Source organism: Pholcus phalangioides, unplaced genomic scaffold (genome assembly GCF_987345545.1).
Source record: "Pholcus phalangioides strain wild (caught in Gottingen) unplaced genomic scaffold, Ppha-v1.0 ptg000017l_1, whole genome shotgun sequence".
NCBI classification, from domain to species: domain Eukaryota; kingdom Metazoa; phylum Arthropoda; class Arachnida; order Araneae; family Pholcidae; genus Pholcus; species Pholcus phalangioides.
This window is the reverse complement of record NW_028301610.1, coordinates 56244609-56260193: the sequence shown is the minus strand read 5'-3', so window position 1 is coordinate 56260193 and position 15585 is coordinate 56244609. Positions and strand designations below refer to the sequence as shown.

General features: G+C 39.4%; 1 long non-coding RNA gene and 1 pseudogene across 1 annotated transcript in view; both read left to right on the top strand.

Annotated features, from left to right (window-relative positions):
• The window catches only part of LOC149074149 (uncharacterized), a 258560-nt gene that overhangs the window by 212343 nt on the left and 30632 nt on the right, over positions 1 to 15585 (top strand). The gene's annotated exons all lie outside the window — the stretch shown is intronic.
• LOC149074150 (5S ribosomal RNA) lies at positions 4926 to 5046 on the top strand (annotated as a pseudogene).

Sequence of the window (15585 nt, the reverse complement as noted above, 5' to 3'; positions counted from 1 at the left end):
GAATCTGATTCCTAGGCAGGGAAATTCACAGATTCATCAACATTTGATCGATACGTTGACAATGTCATATGGACGTCTCTCTCCACGCGAAATTCGGTTGTGCGAGAAATAGCGTGGGATTTGAGTGAAAGAAACATTTATATATCAAACTCATTTCCACGACAGAGTTACTTTAAGTGACGAAATACACGTCGGTACGTGTTTTCACTTAGATTTAATTTAGGGATTCTTCGGGGTTCGGGTCGGAATCCGCCTCGTGGAGAGAATTATATTTTTGAAGCTGTTGTGTGTACGCGCATTCCGACTTCTTTAGATTCCACACGATAACTTTTGTAGAAGCTTAAAGCAAGTTTTCCACGGAAATTGAATTTATTATTTCCTCACGAATGAATACAGTCAACCCTCGGTTTACGAACTTAATTCGTTCCTGAAGTCCGTTCGTAAATCGAATTGTTCACAAACAGAAATAATTTTTCTTTGTAGGAATCAATGTAAAATGAATTTATCCGGTCTTGGGACTCCGAAGATTCCTAGTGTGAACTTTTGCAACAGCTTCTGTGCATAACCGGTGGTTATGATTAAACCAACAGTGGAAAAAAACCGTATTTCGAAAGAGATGAAAAATGCAAACGGAAGGAAAATGATGCCAGGGCAAAGTCTGGTTTCGCGGACATGATCCATCTATAATCTCAGTGTTAAACCCCTCAAAATCACAGTTTGCAGCACTATCTGGCCACAAAATGTACCCTAAGACAAACTGATGGTTCTTTGTAAGACACTCGTTGTCAAGCATTATAAATAAAAACTAATGTAGGATGATAAAATAATGTTTCCAGAAGTTGCGGTCACACAGATATTATTGCAAAACACATCTTTAACAAGTTCATTTCTCCTGAGCTTCGTAAAGTTTGAAACTACCTGCTGATCCATGAGCTGGATAAGATGAATCGTATTTGGTGGCGGGAATTTTACTCTGATGAAATACCTCTTCAACCAAATTCTGTCGAGAAAAGCATATTGTAATCTCAGACTTCTTAAACATGTTTCCTTCGAGATTCAAGCCGTTTTGCGTGTTCGTAAACCAAGAATAGTTCGTAAACGGAGTCATTTTTTGTTGTTCGTAAACCGAATTGTCCTCAAACCGGGACGTTCGTAAACCGAGGGTTCACTTTACATCATTGTTATAAGGGCCCCTTATGATTAAAGGAAGTTCCGTGTGAATTCGGCTCACGATTCAAAATTTTAATTACAATTAAAATGCCGATTTAAGGCAAATGTATATCAAATTCCCCGTAAGGGGTGCTTTTCGTTTGATGATGAGTATGGGCAGTGCTTACGGCTCAAGGAAGGTTGAAGATCCCTGCTCTAAGAGGATCATAAGGCGATTCAAAGGTTATATGGGGCAATTATGGCACCGATATGAAACCACTGAAGCTATGAAGTTTGGTCAGTATTATATTTCATAACTAGCTGTTACCCGCGGCTTCACTCCCTTGTATTTGGTAGTCTGAAAATTACTTGGCGATGATTCCCCCATATAACATTTGAAGCCCTCGTGATACCTTTGGGGGGATGCATTTTCAGAAATCTCGTCTTAGTGGGTATCTACGTTATAAAATAGGATACTGAATAAGTTTCATATTTACGGCTTCAGCGAGTTCGGTTCAGTTATATATTACTCTATACAACCTTCAAACCCACCTTAGGGTGTTGAATTTTCTAGAAATCCCTTCTCGGAGTTAGTCTCAACATTACAATACAGAGACACTCACCAAATATCATATTTATAGCTTCAGCGGTTTCGGCTCGACGTGATTTCTCTATATTACATTTGAACCCCCAACCCCCCCCCCCCCCATGACCCCCTTAGGTGTGGAATATCTAAAATTCCACTCTTACACATCGTTTACGTCATGAAATAAAACTTCTAACCAAATTTTATGAGTATAGCTTCAGCGGTTTTGGCTCGGCGATAATGAATCAGTCACACGTTATTTTATTTACAGGGTGTCTCGTAAATGCTAGCACGGCCTTTATCTCATCAACCGTCCGTCGTAGAGGTATGATTCCTATTTAAAAAAATGCTCAACAGACATTCAAAATTTACCCTGTACCAGTTTTGAGAGTGAAAATACAGTGTGTAACAAAATAAAAAAATCTAAATTTTTAAACGGTCCACCCTGTGCTCTGACTTCCGATCAGAAAGTTATTGCTGTGTCTTTCCTGACGCCAATCAAAAAATTCCGTGTTTCTAAGCGCAATATTTACAGCAGTGTTTGCCAAAGTGGGTAATACGGCCCCCCCCCCGGTGGGCGATGGGATACTCCAGGGGGGCGATAGAAGCTACGAGTATAACATTGGATACTATGCGTTCGCTTGAGTCGAAGGACGATGAGAGAAAAAAATTTCTGAAGAAGGGAGCGATTGAGCACAAAAAATTAGGAAAACTGATTAAAGAAATATTGGAATTCGAAAAACGGAGGAAATTTGGGGAAGAACAGCGTTAAATGCGGGTAAAACGGTTTTTCCGTAGTTAAAATTCTTTCCCAAATTTCCTCCGTTTTTTCGAATTCGAGAATATCTCTGTGAATATTGCATTTAGAAACATGGATTTTTTTTTTTTTTATTGGCATCAAAAAAGACACTAGGCAACAACTTTCTCATTAAAAAGTTAGAGCACAGGGCAGCCGTATAAAAATTTACATTCATTTTGTTACGCACTGTATTTTTCACTCTCAAAACTGGTACAGGGTGAATTTTGAACGCCCGTTGAGCATTTTTTTAAACTGGAATCATGCCTCTACGATGGACGGTTGGTGAGATAAAGGTCGTGCTAGAACTTACATGACACCCACAATATAAGATGGGATTTCTGAAAATGAAACCCACCAAGGGTATCACGATAGGTTCAAATGCTATATGGGCAAATCATTACCGAGTAATTTTCAGATTACCAAATCCACGCGAGCGAAGCCGTGGGTAATAGCTAGTCTATTATATTCACGTGGAACCATTGTCACTACATTCATATATCATCTCGTCAACGTACGACTCCTACTTGAGTCTTGCAATCCTTGACCGGTTGACCTTACATTGTCTCCGGAGCTTGATCATAAACATTTCTTCGGAAATCTTCACCGTCATTATCCATCCGCTGGAAATAATGTCTCTCCAACCTTTGAAGTCGTCGAATACCCGAGACGTCACATTAGATACTTTTTTCCAGGGGTTTTTATTCTTCGCTCAACGCAAATGGATGACATGAACACAGAGGACCATGTCAAAGAACATTCTTCCATCGCGCTATCGAATCCGCATGATTAAGCAAATGGTTGTTCGTTCAGTCAACTCATCCGACACGCTACGGCATGTTGGAAATCAACCATGAAAAACCATCTCTCCATGCCTGAAGTAGGGGGGAAAATATATATGTATAGTGATTTCACAGGAAATCTTTTTTTTTGGTGGAAAAATTCCTCCCGAGAGAAGGCGGAGGAGGGTGTTCTCCCCTCCTGTTATTTCCATCACATCTTTCTGCAGAGTCCCCCACCAAGGCATACGAGGAGAATGAAGGAGTTATGGGTTATAACCCTAAATGGGGAAAGAATTTCTGTTGACCGGAATAAAAATGGAGGTCGGGGAGGTTCTTTTATGCATCATGTGGCTTTTGTGCAGCTATTGTACTGATACAGTTTTATGGTTTGTACGACGCGGTAAAAATTCTTGTTTTATAGCGACATTGATGTTCCCAGGCGTGGATTTAGAGAGGTGGATGGAGGGGATTGCCCCTCCCTAGAGTCGAATAATATAAGAGAATTTTTTTTTTTGTCTCTTAAAACGGGATGATCAAATGTACCTACACAATATAAGTCACTTTTCCTATATGTACATCGCTCTGGATCCGTCTAACTCGGCTTAATTCGCAGGTGAAGATGTCGGCTTCGGCTTATTTCGCAGCTGAAAATGTCTGCCTCGGCTTGACTTGCAGCTGAAAACGTCTGCCTTGGCTTAATTCGCGGCTGAAAATGCGTGTCTCCACTCCATCTGAAGCTGGGGATGACTGACTCGTCTTCATTTGCAACTGAAGATGCGTGTCTCCACTCTATTCACAGCTGAAAATGTCTGCCTCGGCTTGATTCACAGCTGAAAATGTCTGCCCCGCATGGGTGGAGATACGGGGGAGGGGGCTCCCCAGCATCATAGGTGAAGTCGACTGATCTAGTGTATATATGCATATATGAATTGACATCATCATCATCGTCGTGGCGCCCCCCCCCCCCACACCTCCAAATGTATTCCGCCTATGCTGCCCCGGCTTAATTCGCAGCTGAAAATGTGTGTCTCTCCTCCATGTACAGGTGAAGATGCGTCTCCACTCCATTCGCAACTGAAGATGTCTGTCTCCATTTCATTCGAACCTGAAGATGTCTGGCACCACTCCATTTGCAGGTAAACTGCAACTGACTACGTACGGGCCACTTTTTTTAAACAGTGTGGCTTTTAAAAAACATGCGGAATTTTAATCGTAATACCGTATGAAACAAAGAAACCCAGTGAAATTTCTGAAATATTTCTGCAACTAGATGACTTCTTCTCAACCTAATATATCAAGGAAACGGATATTTTCTGGATTTTATGCCGAGGTAAACTCGGAAAGGAAAGTCAGTAGGTCGCCACCTGGACATAAACCCAGGCCCTCTTGCATGCTGCAGATGGCAAGCATGGCAAGCATGCTGCCATCTGCACCACTGAAGACACAACCCTGCCTTACTTATTTCCGCACTGTGGCGGGAGGCGCTGAAGTGCCGGCGGAGATCAGATGTGACTTTTCTTTCCGAGTTTACCTCGGCATAAAATTCAGAAAATATCCGTTTCCTTGATTTCTATAACTTCTTGAGATATTTTACATAATGTTCTCAAATACGGCCAACGACCATACCATGCTGGAAACACCGGTTCTCGTCCGATCACCGAAGTTAAACAGCATCGGGCGCGGTGTGAGTACTTGGGAGGGTGACCACCTGGGAACACCGCGCGCTGTTGACATCACTTTTGCGCCCGAGTAATTTATTTGTCCCCAGTCAATTACGAAAACACTATATAAATTAGAGTTTACAATTAAATAACATACTTTACAATATTTGAAAGAAAATGCAAAGAGAACGAAAAAAATATTTGAATGGACACGATAGAACAGTTGTTGAAGAAAGCTGGGACAGAGAAGAGAGCAGTAGCTGAAAGTTAGTAAACCTAGACCATGTGTAAAAGAGTGACCTATAAAGCAAGGAACCGTGTCAGTGACTAACACACGATTCAAGGAAGAGTGACCTAGAGTTTGTGCAAGTACATGAGTGACCCAAACAGTGTACAAGCACGTTAGAGAGTGTGTGAGCACGACTAGGTTGACTTAGAGAGCGTGTGTGCATGGGAGTGAACATGTACGTGCTGGAGTACGGGGGGGAACAAGTAGGTTATAGCACAGGGTGGCGAATTCAAGAGTAGCCAAGAAAATTATATTACAATGGGAGGAACGGCGGCAAAATTTTCGTGTCGCCCACAGGCGGAAAACCATACTGCGCCTCTGATGACACTACGTTTAAAACGACAAAATTTCGTGGAATCTTTGATGTCGTTATAACCCAATTTGACTGTAAATTTTAACCATATTTCACACAATAACTGATTCCATTTAGTTCTTGCCTTCATTTACGGTATTCGGTAAAAGCTTTCTCACTACAACTCAGAAGGGGAATTTTTTTAAACGAAAAAAAAAACTTCTATATACGAAGTGTCCAAAAAACCTTTTTAGGGTCGAAAATTAAGAAAATACTATCCGAATTGAAGCGACAAATTAACTATTAAACTCGTTTTTTTCAGCTCCTCGATAGATAAAAAGCTGGCGGGACAAAAATGCACTTAAAATTCAGTCTGCGTTGCCTTCTATTAGTCACATTTCCTTATTTCGGCACCTCGAAATATTAATGCAATAAAATGAGCTGTGCACTATCGAGTCTAAGAATAAGGACTAAAAGCGAAATATTCTCCGATCGTGTTCAACTCGGACGTTCAATTAACCGAGTGTGTTCGAAAATGATATTATATATCGTTTTTACGGAGCACTAAAAATTAGGCGCGCGATGGCCTATTCCATTCATTTTCACGTTGTCTTTCTTTTGCTGCTGCCGTGTGGAACGGGATGGAATCACTTTACAACAACATCACACGAGAGTTCTTTATTCTGAAAGTTGCGATATAATTCGATTTCATAATAAAAATAAATATACGCTTGTGCTTCTCCCGCTTCCAATTATTATCTAGAAATGATAGCATATAATATCGAGAACGATCGTCTTAATGAGCTTTTTAACTCGAATGAACGAGTTCGTGTCAAACTTATGAATAATGGGATTTATAATCAACTATAATTAGTTGGATGGTTTTACGAGTATGTAAGTTGCTTTTTTTTCTCTCTCACGGAAAATTAATATTTAATTCTTAATTAATAAATAGAACGGCGATGAAGAAAGGATCTCATTTTATAATTGATCAGTTAACATTTCCATTGATGATGCTGCCACAGTTACAAATGAAACGCCTGTCATTTTACCCTCCTGATTATGGCTTAATAGCCCTGAAGATAATAAATTGACTAGATCTATGACCGTAATGGTGAAAACCGTGAAAATTTAGGTATGATGTGGAATCAGGGCCAGATTCAGGTTTGATGGGGACCCTAGGGTATTGAAGATAATGGGGCCCGTGGTATGTCCAACTCCGGCTGTACTTTGTCAACAACAAATTGTCGCTTTTTTTTCGTTAGGTGGTGAGATAACTTTCAAACTGTGGGTTTAAATTGATTGAGTGGCACACTAAAAGTGCAGTGTTGGTAATGAATATAACATTAAACACAAATGTTATGCATAATGTTTCGCAATATAACATCATGCTTGTCCCGTTTGCAAGAGGGCCTGGGTGGAGATCAGAGGACTTCTTTCCGAGTTCACCTCATCATAATACTCAGAAAATATCTGTTTCCATTAATAAATTGTTTTTAAGACGTTGGATAGGTATAAAATTGTGAAGAGTCTTGAAGGATAGCAAATATTACATAAGCATTAGGATTCATTTCTGAATCGAGGCAAAGTTTTATTGCCGTGTTTTTTAGTTTATCAAATGTCAGTGCAGTTTCATTACATATATTGTTCTGATCCAATAAAAACCAATTATTTACTTGCTTATCACCTTACCTTTTGCGGTCCAATGTCGAAGATGAATCGGCATCAGGAAAAAACGGTACTTCATTGTTATAACGGCCCCTTACGATTACAGGAAGGCTCCTGTGAATTTGGCTTTTTACAAAAATTTATGAGATATGCGAAAAAAATTCTGGTAAGCGGTGTTAGAGACACGGCCGCAAGTTCTGACGTGAATACGTATTTTGTGATTTGAATCGTGTGTTAGGTACTTTAGGTACTACAATGAAATAGTTTGACAATGAAATTATGTCGCCATCGGCTTTGTCTTTGAAATACCTAACAAGCGACATCAATGTCGTGTATTTTCGTTGCGTACTTTTTGAGATATAGTGGAAAACAATTTGTTACGAATCGGGGCTGCGGGCCTGGTGCCCAGACGGGAAGAGATATTGAAACCGGAATAATATCGTTGGATGCACCTTTACCATGTGTACGTGACGATATCATTGCTTTTGACTTGCGTTTGACACTTCTTGAGATATGAGCGTTTAAAGAATTTCGTCATGGAATTTTTTGCGAATGCTCCCAGTATCGTCAGGCACTTTAAAAGACGTATTTACGTCGAAACGCGTCCAGTGGCCTATCTACATACCTTCCTCGTTGCGGTGCTATAAAGTACGAATGGTACCAACGAAGTAGAAAAACCGCTGGACCGCAAACGGTTGACAATCTCGTCTATATCAGCATCGATCTCGTGATTATGCGTGAATTTCAGAAAGGTGCATTTTGTTACGCAAAGTAAATTGCTGAACTCCGAAATCGCACAACTCGAGGGTAGCGTAAGTCGGGGTATTACTGTAAAAAAAAAAATTTGACACACTTGTCCAACAACAATCACTGCGCGTAACGTTTTCTTTACCAACCAAAGTTATTAGAGACTGTGTAATGTATCGATCGGTTGATTTCTCATAGTTGACCGACCCGATCGATCAATAAGACTCCCCGTTCCGAAGAGCCTCCATCAAAACATTATGCAAGTTTCAAGGTTCAATCGGTAAATATATGCACGTATGTGTGTGCTGATGAGCCCCGTCACGCAGAGCAAGAAAATTTACAGCAGTACTTTCCCACAAATTTCGAGAATCTGTCTATAGGACGGGTCGGACCATTAAAGAATCTGGCCGTTACCACGACAGAAATAAACAAGCAATTATGTGTTTATGTCGAAATGTTCTGTGTAATTTATTTTTAATTCTTCATATTTTTAGGGGTTCCGGGAGGGAAGGTAAATGCAATACAGTAGTTTCGAGAAGAATACATAGACTTTGAAATGGACGAATATATTTTGGGTAGAGTTGTTTCGGGTTTTAGGTTCCGTGCTCGCGTGCAGGAGACATCAGAGACTTCCCACTAAAACCTTTTCCCCTAACTAAGCACGGAACAATCTTTCCGTCGGCAGCATTTAATGACAAAGCAAGAACGCTTTTTTTAAATAAGAAAAATGGTAATAATAGCTCACGTCACGAATTTTCTACTGCATTTAGAAAAATGATGAAACTAAAATTTATTTCCGAAGAAAAATTATTCATTTCTCATTTGTGTTTTTTTGCTCGGCAATCGTTCCCCTCGTGAAAGATACAGCTTAATATAAACTCTTCTCTCGGTATTTTTTCAACTAATCTGCACCACATTTTGGCAAAAGAGATATCAAAATGTATCTGCAGGAAAATTCAGGACCAAGATCAAATTTGAAAGCAAAATCTTTCTCTTTTTTGTAAAATTCTAGTAGGCTTTTACAACCTGCGTCTAATTAAGGTATCCAACGACGTTTAAAACATCATTTTAGAAGAAAATATCGATTTTTTTTGAAATTTTTTATGAAAGCCACATCTCTTGGGATTACAAAACAGGCCTCGTTCTGTTTGTGTAGCGCTTAAAACCGGGGTTGCGTCCACTTTAGTGTGGCGTTTTTACATACAAGTAATCCGTGAATACACACTTTAAACGCGTTTTATGTACGCAGAATACTATTTTTAACATTTCACTTGAGTTTGAAACATGATTTTTAAAAATCTATCGATTGTATCATTACAAAATTTTAATATGATATTTTGTCATATATTGATAAGGCTTTCGTATCAAACAGTCAAGGTCTAACACATAAATTTGTCAAATTACAGTGTTTTATACACGATATGCAGAACGAAATTTCAAAAAATTCTCACTTACGTCAGCAGATTTAGGGGTGTAACCTATGAGAATACTATACAGTCCTTTAAAGTGTGGAGCCAAACCTGCATCATCGCTAGATAAATCTACTGTGAAAAAAAAGAACATTATTCGTAGAATTTTTTTACAATCGTGTTTCGAATATTACATGAATTTTGCTTAAAATTTGGCATAAAGTGAATTTTTCATAGAAAATGACATAAGTCGTCCGAAATTATTTAATTTTTTCACCATTTTGAGACACTTCCTATCAAAAAATGCTATTAAAATTCACTCCAGTACCATTTTGTAGAAAAAGTAAACAAGAAAGGTAGTCGGGAAAATTCAATAGTTAGAATTTTCAGGGCTTTTTGTAGCCTTTCACTCCATAATATGGCTCCTATGATATCTTCGGGAGCGTCGAAAATAGACGGTCTCTGGACCTGACCTGAATAAAGATATTAAACCGAGGATGTGCCTTTCAAGGCACTCAGCTTTCTTATACTGAGAAAAGCACGATCTTTGTATACGCTTTCCTAGATTCACACTAGAACACTACCGAACGGTGATTTGAGGCTAATTTCAGTCGGAATTGAGGGGATGAATCATTGTCAGACAGCAAGGAATAGAATCAAAAAGTGTGTATCCAAAGACTTGATCTATATCATACATACTCAACTCCTGGCCCTCGGAGGCTTCTGATGTGGCCCGCGATAAATATCCAAACCTTTCAAGTGCCCCGCGATAGATTATCAAATCACTTACGGGGCCCGTGGCACATTTCCAGATCATTTAAGCTGCCAACGGCATGTATCCAGATCACTTAAGGGACTCGGCACATCCTTAAATTACTTGAAAGACTCAGCGGCAAACCTCCAGTTCACTTCAGTGGCCTGTGGCATTTTTTTAGCTCGCTTAAGGGGGTCTTGGCAAATGAAAAAATCATTTACATGACTCGAAGTGCATTATCAGATCATTTCAATTGCCAGCCACACATTTTCAGATCACTCAACTAACTCGCTGCAAACTTTCAGATCACCTGAGTGACTCGCGGCACATTATCTCAAATCATCCACGACACTTTTCCAAACTAATGAAGTGGCCCGCACTCTCCAAAAAGTTGAACAATCTTGATGTATATGCAGACGATTCATAAAATATGCCAAGACCGTAATCCCGTAAAGGCTTAATCTAAATTTTTCAATAACAGAGAGAGAACTGGTATAAAACTGGAATTACACTATAAAAGTTCTTTGATAAAACGTGAAAAATTCAACCAATAAGATCACCAGTTGCATTTGCTCGAATGCAACCGATGCGGTTGAATTTTTCAAGTTTTATGAAAGATCTTTTATCAAACTTGTATAGTGTAATCCCGCGGCCTAAGATAAATACCCTGTTCTTTTGAAGAAAAATGTCGCGTTTTGTGTTACGACACTACATGAAACGTATTAGAGCTACATTCCTTCATAATTTTATAAAACACCAAATCTTACATCCTACAGGGCCCTGTAGGATGTGCCCTGTGTGTCCAGGCTGGCCCTGCCTAGTATTATATTCTAGAGTTTTCTTAATATATATTCTAGTTTTTATTATTATTATTTCTCTGTTTTTTGACAGGTCAGCTTGTACTGCATTGGATGAGTATACATTGTTGAGCAGCGGTAGAGTGCTTGCCTATCCCAATCGCTATTTTGTCAGTGATTGTGGGTTTGAATCTATAATAGATTCCCTGTTTGAATTATAGTCCTCAGATCACGAGAAGAGTTACGGGAACGCCCTTCTCTGGAGAGGGTCCATATCGGCGCGGGGAAAAGATAAAAATTATCCCGGGTTGCCAGTAAAGGCTGTCTGGGCGCAAATCGGCTCTCTCTGTATGCGGGTATTTTTCATTCTTCAGTGAGCTGCGCTTTGTGTTGGCCTTTGTTAAAAGATGTACTTGAAAGTTATTGTTATAAATTTTGGAAGTAAACTAAATTTTTTAATTTAAAAAATTTGAATTTTTATTAAATTTAATATTTTGAACTAAAATATTCAATACGGGAAAAAGAAATTTAAAGGGAGTAGTGATAATTTAATAATATAAGGAGTAAAATTACTTTAAATTAATAATTTAATACAAAGGGAGTATTATTCATTTAATAATAATAATTTATTACTACTGTAAATTACAACATGCATGCTTGTCAAGTTTGCAGTTACGTGTGTAGCCACCTTAAGGGCATGCCCCCCCCCCCCACAAGGGCAGGGCTGAGAGGGCTCTAGCTCTGGGGCCCGGGATGATTCTAATCATTTTTTGTTCTTTCACACCATAAATTCACTTTAGAGTGACACGTCGAAGATTCCAGCCTGAGAGCCCGGCTGCAAGATGTGGAGGCCATGCTTAAGGACATCGGAAGCATGGTCCTCTCATCTCAAGCATGGTCGGAAGCATCATCCTCAGATCTTATTTTTGTGAATCTAATGCGACAATGCCTTAAGACGACATCGTCGAACGGCCGGTGTTTGCGTAACAAAAACACAGCGATGACGACGTGATCGAGAGCACTGCCGTGACGTTTTTAGTAAAATTTCTAGGAGGCCAAAATAGCGCTAAAGACGCCAAACTTGGGAAAGCGCCGTTGCTAATGCGCTATTCTCGATGGGCAGTCGCTTTACTTAAAAGGAAATAATAGAATCGCGTCCGACGTGACGTAGGCGATGCTCTTCTCGTGATCGGTGGACTAGATACCTTTCTTCGAGTATATTCAATTTGCAAGGCCATGGGAGTTTGATTGCCATCTATCTTTCCCAAAAGTCAACTGGAAAAAAAAAGGAATTTTTTTTTTACTCAGCCGCACTGAGAGCAGCTTTTTTCCAGCTATTCCCGCAACCTAGGGGTTAAAAAGCTTTAAAAAGTTTATTTCGGGATGTTTTTTCTATTTATTATTAGTTCAGTCTCATTTTTATACCGAATTCTACATGTTGCAACGAAGATTTTTCATTTCCTTGTGACCAATTGATTTTTATCGAGCTCAAATTTTGTCTTTCATCAACTCGTGCTGTCTTGGTGTATATAAGATCATATAGTATGATGTATATAAAATACAGTCGAACCCCGTTATGACGAACTCGAAGAAACCGGAGAAATCATTTCGCTATAACGGAATTTCGTTATAAAGGAATTCCAGGTACTTGCATTGTTCCTATGTAAACTTTTCTGGGGGATTAGAAAAGTGTTCGTTAAAACGAGATTTTTGCTATAACCGTATTCGTTTAACCGAATTTATTCCAGCCTTCCTGGTTTGTGCTGAACTTCGTGATTTTTTGAGATGAAGTTTCATTCTGGAGGGTATTTGGAAGAGGACTGTTGCCCCGGAATTTCTTAGCTGAGACCGACCTCAGGCTATCACGTATTAATATTTTTCCTCCCCCTTTGGCCTAGAACTGACTACGGCGCGGTTGCCAGTGGTTGTGGTTGGGGGGGGGGGGGGAATCGACAATCTATAGTTTTATTCTATAAGAGCACAGAGACCCAGCCGCAACCGCGAAAATCCACATTTTTTTTTGCGGTTGAGGTAACCGCGAATTTCCCGTCATCTATTGAAAAGGTATGAGCATCCTGATCACGGCACAGCTGTACTCGCGGTTGCTGTCTTCCATTGTCTATTAAGTTGTTTGACAAGTAGCGTGATCGGATTTCGGATGCACTGGACAAAGGAATCTTCTTCTCAGGTTGCCAGAAACTAATTCTTTGATTGGCGCTCTTAAACTGATAACAATAAAAAAAAATTAAATGTTTCTAATAAATATATATATATATTTTTTTTTTTTTTCGCTTTCCTACATGAGCATACAGTGAAACTCGGGTATAATGGCATTCATAAAGTAACGTGATTACGCCGTTAAAGCCAAGATATATATTTTAAAATACCTGAATAAAATAAATTGGATTCCGCTTATAAAGTTTTAGCAAAAAAACCAATTACTACCGCATCCAAAAAAGTATAAATTACCAGAGGCCAACCATTTGTAATAAATTCATTAAAAATTATCAGACGTAAAAATAAATAGGCATCTCAAGGAAGAAGTTCCCGGGGCCATTAACGCACTGATTTATACTGTATTTTTTGTATTTATTTTTGTATCGTCTGTGAATGTGCCTGTCTGTGTTGTTTTGGCAATGAAAAAAAAACCGTCACGACAAAACGTTGTATGCGGGTAATATAGAAGAGTGCACTCAGACAATTTTCATATCTACAGTTGTTCTTTTAATCAGTTTTTGATTTATTTACTGACACAGGGCTACAACTAAGAACAACGGGTTTATCGTCCCGGGCGCTGGACTAGAGGAGGCACCAAATCCATCCTTTATATAACCGCTCCTTCTACATTACAACGGGGACGCCAAAAGCATGCTTGCCCCAGCTAACAAAGTAGATGCGGCCCTGTACATATATTACAACATACAGACAGTGACGTACAGGCCGCAACTACATGCTTGGTCAGCCGGGGCAAGTACGCATTTTGGCACCCTCTTGTAATATTGAGGGAGGGAAGAACTCCCCCACCCTTCTGGTTCGGAGTTCGGGGCACTGGACCCGCCTGGTCCTTCCTAGTTGCGACCCTGTTCAGCACCTCCTAGAGATAAAAGGCCTCCGCAGTTTGCTTGTGACGTCAGTAAGTAGTCCATTTTCCCTCAGAATGTTGAGGGAAAAAAATTTCCTGCTCGTGCCAGTATCATCGTTGTGAGGAAAAGATGATCGGGTTGAGAATTGGCGATTTCTATGCCCTACATCCAATCACTATGCGGTATTTGTGAGCCAATTAGGAGGATTCTACGCCAAAATAAAAAGAAACGAAATAGGATGCTGTGTTTAAAAATGTGGCAAACTTGCTAGGTAGTCTTGAACTTGAACTACCAGACAGATACCCACGTTAATATTCCTTACGGAACCTCTAACGTAAAGGGTATCTGTTGGAAAAGTAGCAACACCTTCCCCAGCCCATCAAATCCATCCACCCTACCCGATCAAACATGAGAACACCTTTTCAAAGTACATGGGGGGGGGGGGGACTTAAAATATATATAGTAATTTACAAAATAATGTGAAAATTAAACATTTGTGGAAGCACAATGCACGTCACAGTTCAGTATGTATGAAAAGGGTGGGGGAAAACATCAGTTATATATACTATATATCAGTTATATAACACTGGAAAACACAGAACAATGAAAAAGAAACATCTGTGGTAAGCACAATGCAGGTCACAGTCCGAGAGAGAGAGAGAGAAAAAAAAAAAAAAAAAAAAAAAAAAACGGGGAACAACAGAAATGCAAATATGAAGAACACGAAAATGCAAATATGAAGAACACGAAAATGCAAATATGAAGAACACGAAAATGCAAATATGAAGAACACGAAAATGCAAATATGAAGAACACGAAAATGCAAATATGGTAAGCACAAGAAATATTCAAATCTTAAGCATCTGTGGTAAGCACAATGCACGTCACAGTCCGTTCAAGTACATATGTATATGAGGAGTAGAAAATAAACATCAGTTAAATCACTATGGGAAACACAAAAAACAGTAAAAATTAAACATCTGTGGTAAGCACAATGCACGTCACAGTCCGAGAGAAGGAAAAAAATGTGAACACATTTTTACAACTTCAGCGTAGTCATTAGATTTGGGGTGTCGATGCTGATCTGGCCATCGATCTAGTCACCATGGTGAAGACAGGGATGTCTTCACCACTCTCATCAGATTCAAAGAGATCTTCTTCATTTTTGCTGTGCAGTAACGACAGATTTTCCTCTAGAAAGTTGATAAGTTTAATGATGCCAGCCCAGTTTTTAGTTTTTATTACTTGACGTTTCCAGACGTGGAAATGTTTTAGATTAATCGGGGGCTGATGGTAGGATGCAGTGCTTGGACACGACCAAATATAGTGAGGAAATGTTCCGATTTCCCCACAAGCACATAATTTATTTTTAGATATTTTAAATCTCCTTAAGTAATACGGAACAGGGCCATGCTCACTATATAGGATTGTCCTTTCTCTAATCCATGGTTGGTTGAAGATTTTGGTCTTATTTATGATTTGGAAGACCTTTCTGCCCCGTTGTTCACCATCAATCCATCTGGATTGCCAAGTTTCTTTCGCTACACAAAGTATCTTGTGTTTGGCATGAGA